Source organism: Magnolia sinica, chromosome 18 (assembly GCF_029962835.1).
Source record: "Magnolia sinica isolate HGM2019 chromosome 18, MsV1, whole genome shotgun sequence".
Taxonomy (NCBI): domain Eukaryota; kingdom Viridiplantae; phylum Streptophyta; class Magnoliopsida; order Magnoliales; family Magnoliaceae; genus Magnolia; species Magnolia sinica.
Window position 1 is genome coordinate 11,370,989 of NC_080590.1, and position 6,857 is coordinate 11,377,845.

A 6,857-nucleotide genomic window follows, 5' to 3' on the forward strand; every position below is an offset into this window, starting at 1 on the left:
CATGAGCCTGAGGGGAGATTCAAAACACAAATGGACCACACCAAAAGAACTTACAGGAATTGAAAGTCCACATTGAAACTTGATTGGGGACTAAAGAAGTTTTGGATGACGCTGATATTCGTGTTTTCATGAAACACCGTGTAAATGAATAAACGATTTGGATGACAAGTAAACATTATGGTGGACCAATGAATGTTTCATCAATAAGTGTGTTTCTATTCTCATTGTTTCCTTAGCATGGCTTATTTAAGTTTTACATCTTCATTGAGCTTAGGTCCTAAAATAAATAGAGAAACAGATGGACAAAGTCGAGTTTCACTATTTAATCAAACATGAGGTTAGACATGTTAACGAATGATTCATACTCGACTCAAGTTTGATTGAATGCTTTACTACCTTAGACATCGAGATAGGCCTATTAAGACTAGATCTATGGGGTTGGTAGCCTTCCCAATCAGCTTTCATTGCAAGCGATCAAACGATTTAGAAGGGGTGAGATTTATCCTTTTGAATGAGAATTTCTTGACTTGCATTAAAGATTTTTCTTTCAACAGTTATTGTTAGCTTTTTATTTCTGATCAATAGAACAATAATGGATAAAAAAGATTAAAACTAAAATGATTAACAATGTTAATTTTATTAATTTATATTTGAAGCTTAGTAGAATTAGTAAACAAACAAAATGAGTAGATAAAAAAAAAAAAATAAGTACTTATAATTACTTGTGTGGATAAACAATCATGGTAATAGTTAGCAAGATGTGATTGGGGTGTGATTGTAAAGGTAGGTCATGAATAATTATACTACTCCCAAGCGTACCACAACAATGACACTGGACAGTAGTGATATAGGTTAACCTAAACTCTAAATGTTCTTTAATGTAGCTTGATAGAAGTAAAGGAACTAGACTAAAATAAGCAATATTGCTGTGTAGATAGATTTTGTTTGGTGTGGGGCTTCAAACTATTCATCGTGTGCTCCTTATATAGCTCAGGCAATGAAAAACCCTTACTCAATTTTTTATTCAATCTAAGATCCTTGATGATTACGGTATGGAATCATTTTTCAATCTTTTTAGCCAGTCCAAAGAGATCTTCAAAGGTCACACTATCAATATATTTTCATATCTCCTTGCAGCATGACTAAAACGAACTATAAAACGTCACAGGATTAATCTTACTTGAATCAAATTCCACATGATGCTTTTTGATTACCCTTTCGTTTTGGAAAGAATCTACTTATCAAACCTTCATAATCATCACAAAAGCGTTGATAGTCTCTAGGAGGATATTCCATTTTAACACGATTATATGAGACAGTTTCGCCCTGCATATTCAAATTGTGATAAGATCTTTATCTTGATGAGTCTTTATAGATATATAGAACATGTTAATTTGACCACACGAGCCACTTGTATTAGTACTATGTATCATACCAATATTTTATTTGCAAACGTGCATGTAACTCTGTTTCATTCGACTTTTAACAAGTAACATGGCATCCAAGAAAGTGAGTCAAAAGATCAATATCAGAGTAAGATTTCATCCATTATTTAGTACGTAATACCGACACATAATGACATCTTATCAATATGCACGGACACACCAAGTATAAATGTCAACAAGCGAATATAATGTAAACATTATAATTGGCTGTGTAGAGCAGCTTGGTTATAGGCCACTCATGTCGGCATCACATAAGGTCTTATCCATGCAAAAATTATTGAACCAAAACCATAAGCTAGGTGCTTCATTAATCAAAGGCCTTGTGGGTAACCTGTGATTGGCGGCAATGGTGGGCACACCAACATGAAATGAGCTGGTGTCCACTGAAGGGCTCGAAATCATTAGGCCTCTATTCGAATCATTGCACACGGAGAACTTAAGGTCACGGTCGTACAATCCTGAGAATAGAGTTACTTGATGCCCTGGCAGACTATGATGCTTGATATATATAGGCTCTCAGACACAGTTCAATCAAAAGGAAACAAAGGGTTGTAACAATGTTACAACTTCCAGGATATATGCACGGAGGACTTTGGGTTGTAAGTTACTTAAAGATAAGTTACTTATGCCTCAGGTAACTTATCTTGGTTTTCTACCTATAAAGCTGAAGTGATTAAAAGTGATTTTAAATAAAAAAAATTCATAAACTAAACTTATCTGAAATAAGTTACTTATCTACTGCTTAAGTAGAAACTGTAACTTATTTGGTGGTATCCAAATGGGCCGTAAATGAGATGGGTAGAAAAATCTTACACTTAAGTAATGGATACGTCTTTATTAAAATAGGATGATTTTCATGTTAAACGGTTGAAATCGTCCATCAATCTGATAGTCAGTTGATCAAATATGCTTAAATTTGGGTCTACCAAGAATCTAAATCAGGAGCCGTTTGGACAGTTTAATTCAACTCGTATGTATTCCACATGTGCAGTATTTAACTAATTTCCAGGTACTTATGATCCATTAAACTCTTGTAATACAACAGCTCTTCTTAATGATGGATGGCTAAGATCAGATGCATGGGCAATCTCAGCCACTCCTTAATGACGAACAGCCGATCAGCCAACCCAAATATGGGTGACCTATCATGGTTAAATTACTGCCATCTACACAGTAAAATATTAATCTGAATGACCTGATATCGGTTATAGTAAAATATTCAGTGGACTACCAGATCCATAGAATTTTTATTCCTGAATGTGGTCAATTTACACTATTTTCTTTTCAAGTGAGAGTCGGAAGGCTACTGTTTGGATAGTTTGGGTCATCAAAACAGCGAGATTTTTGCTACAGTCCACGTGCAGTGGGTCCACCACATGGATGGTAGATCATTCTGCCACGTGTACGTTGAATTTGTACTTGTCATTTACACCTTCCCAAGGTTCTTGCATGCCCTCTGTTGGTCCATCCGTGCCCGAATTTTGAAGTGATTGAGGAAGACTATTGGGCCAGGTCCATTCAAAATGTTTTCTTAACCCAGGCCCGGTCCATTTGAAATACTTAAGTCCGTATCTATCCATAGTTCAGAAACCCGAGATCTAGCCATGCCCACCAAATAGAAATTCTGAATTGGTACGGCCCAACAGGTCCGGCCCGCCAAAAGCCCACCAGCGACCACCTAAAGGTATCTATCATCATTCTGGCATTCATGGAAAGGAACAAGCTCGCGGTGTGCCATGCATGTGGTACATACGCAAGGTGATCTGAACCAGACATCCTGCAGGCCCCTGCATTTTTTGGCTGGTAACGAGAAATTGCTTTCTTGGATTGTTTTTACGGAGGTTTTTTTTTTTTGGTCTGATAGGATTATCCCAACCATCGAATTAATTGATGTTGTGGACGTAGATCGCATTCACCCTTGCACGTATCAAATGAACGGCTTCGATCTTGTCTACCTATGACATGAATGCAGCAATGACAAGGAAGGAAGGTCCCTCCAAAACCACCGGATCTGCTTCGAATGTGAGATCAGCCATTCATCAAGTTGGGCCCGTATGGAAATAGACTGACATGTACTTAGACCATTGGTCACTTTCTCTAACAGTCCATTTATTTCACACACGTATGGCCCACATGTAGAGTAAGCCAACCTGTCCACTGCTGAGCCCAGCTGATTAATGGTGCTGATCTCAGCACACGTGTGCTGAGTTGGCAGTTGCGATAAAAATAAACTCTGACCATCCATTTCTTTCATATACATATACATACGGCCAACCTGGTGACTCAACCTTGTTTATTGCAGCCCCAGCTAATGAAAGGTGCTGATCTCATGCATGCGTGGGTGACATGTTGAGGCAGATCCACGGTTCAAGTGGTCCACACCAAAGTAAGCAGCGGTGGTAATGACGGCCACTGTCGAAATATTGTTAGGGTGATGTTTATTTTCCATCAAACAGGTCGTATACATCTTGATGAAGGGAAGACAAAAATATCAGCTTGATCAAATTTTCTGGGGCTACCAAAAAGTTTTTAATGGTGGGTGTTCAATCCACGCTTTGTGGTCCATTTTAGCCCTGGATCTGCTTCATTTTTTGTTTTATTATCTAAAAAGATCTGAAATAATGAATGAAAGGCGTGGATAACACCTATACATCACATTGGGCTCCACAGAGCCTCTGCCTGGATTAAGTCCGTCCAGGTGGGGAGCGGATTAGGTGAGACCCTGGATCCATGGAGGTGGGTGGGACCTAGCTGTGGGCCCCACTGTGTTGTATGTGACTACATCCATGCCATCCATCCATATTGAAAGCTAATTTTAGAGCATGATCTAGTCAATGAAGCAGTTTCAAATTTCGACAATAGTAAGGAAACAGTAATGATTGACCGTTAAAAACTTCTCATGGGCCAAAAGTTTTGGATCAAGAAGATATTTGTGTGATCTCTTCATCTAGGTGTTTGTGATGTTATCAACAGGTTGGATGGAAATAAACATTATGGTGGAATCCATGAATTTTTTAATGGTGGATTTTTAATCAGACTTTCCTGTGGTGTGGTCCAACTAAGATTTGATTCAGCTTAATTTGGGATAATGCCTTAAAAGGAGCTTTCAAAATGGTTGGACGGTGTGGATTTAAGGCACATACGTCACTGTGAGACCCGCAGCCCCACTCACCTCAGTGGATCGGAAGTCTCACTTACTATGCTCCCGTCCCGGTGGGGGAAGGACGCAATCCACTCCAGCTACATCGCTCATATGGCACAATGAGTGAGCTAGTGCTGATCTCACACACGTGAGTTGTGTAAAAAAAAAAAATTGCTAAATGGCACAATGAGTGAGCTGGTGCTGATTTCACACACGTGAGATTTGTAAAAAATTAAAAAAATGAGTGAGCTAGTGCTGATCTCACACACGTGAGATATTAATAATAATAATTTTTTAAAAAACAAAAAAAATCAAAGAAAGAAAGGGTGAGATATTGTTGATTTCAGCACAGATGAGATATGTTGGGAATAAAAATAACAAGCAAAGAGCTCCCGGCGAGGATCGAACTCGCGACCTTTCGCTTACGAAGCGAACGCACTACCACTATGCTACGGAAGCAATTTGCTATTAAATTTAAAAACAAATTTATTTGAATTATGTTATGTTACGTACAGCGACAGCTGGGCGAACATACGAAATGAATGATCAAAACGTCCACATCTAAGATGGAATGTGCATCGCTCTAATGGGGACACATGCAATTTTTGAAGTTTCCTTTTTGAATTTTCAGGAAGGATGCGGTTAGTGGTCAATTACACGTTAGCGGTTGTCACATCTGATAAATGGCTCAGGAATCGTTAATCCAAACCATTGATCTATGCACCACACCGTGATCAGTCCGTAACGGTAAGGCCCATGTTTTGTTAGTTGGTGAACTTCATCATCAACGAGTAGGTGCTTAAATTCTCGTCTAGAATGGAAGATACTAGCCATCAGGATAGTATTGACGTCCTAAAGCATCAGGAGTCCATGACCGTGAGACTTGAGAGGCTTCCCATTGTCTCTGTCAAAAATAACCAAAGTCCATCAACCAACCAAACGGCAGGACGTGTGATTTACTCTTTACCTATTTCCATGTTAGAACGGATCCGCTGATACAAATTCAATCAAGAAGTTATTACAATGCGTTGCGAGTCTTGCGACTGATTGTTGTAGGATATGTCGGGACTATAGCCATTGGATATGAGTCATGTTATATGATCCAAACCTTTGATCTGCAAAGATACCCGTCAGATAGTGTCTGCCTAAAAATCATTTCAATATTGGCCCATAAGATAAACAGTTAAGGAGACAAACCATATTCTAAAGGGATGAGTTAAATGATCGAGGTGGAGAAATATACAAACAAGAGAGTTTTTATTTTAGCTATTCACCCATCCATGGCGAGGCCCATCATATAAATGGTTTGGATCATTGAAACATGAACTTAAATCCAATGGTGGCCCAAATTCAGCCCAAAGATGGGCTGTTCATCGTCCAGTCTGGGCCAGCCCTTTTATCATTTCAATGATCAAAGGTGTATAATCGACCACCGCATAATGGCTAATACGTGGTTGATATCGGTTTTCTCTAATTCACCTGGGGTGATTAATTAGCCTATTTTAAAAGACAACGAATGGGGCCTTAGTTCTGGCCCAGCTCACTAAGCATTGAGGCCCAAGCCCAGATCACTAAGGCTGTGGGCCCATGTATTTTAAATAGGTATTTGAGCCACCATGTTTGACTGTGGTGACCGTGGGTAGACATTTCTGGTTTCAAATCAGCTACCGATTGGGCCTAACGACTTAAGATCCAACCCAGTCCATGGGTTTACTAAGCCTGCACATGTGCCAGCATGGCAGATAGGAATAGTGAGGAAGCCAGCCACCAGATGGGTCCTACCTTTGATCTGGTCCACTTATCAGTTGGGCCATAATGTTAGAAATATGTGAACGGCTTAGAAAACTTTATTCAGTTTTTCTTCAGCAGAACGACATAATCAATACACCAACCGGCTTCTTGCTCCAGTGCATCAATATGGTGGACCCCCCTTGATGGATGGATTGGATCTCGTAGATGTGTGATTTGATAGCGCACAGGTGGCGTGTACGTGACCTGATTTGTACACGCGCGTGGGAATAGAAAAGCTCTTAAATTAATCGAAGCAACAAATCAACCCAAGAAGATTGCATTTCGTTTAAAGGTCAATGTTTTAAAGGGAGTGATTGAAAGACTTGTAGAAGAAACCCTAATCCGTGCCAAGAATTACGGACTGTTGTTTTTAGACCGCTGGGCAAGGTTTCATTCCCATCCGTAGGATCGGATGTAGGTAGAGGGAAGTGGACCCATGAAAACTGACATCCACGTGGAATTTACCCATCAACCACCAT

General features: G+C 39.6%; 1 non-coding gene across 1 annotated transcript; it reads right to left on the reverse strand.

The window, feature by feature from the left end:
* Positions 1-4,974: 4,974 nt before the first annotated feature.
* Positions 4,975-5,046, reverse strand: TRNAT-CGU (transfer RNA threonine (anticodon CGU)). The gene has a single exon. It is a non-coding gene; the product is annotated as a tRNA-Thr (tRNA).
* Positions 5,047-6,857: the final 1,811 nt, after the last annotated feature.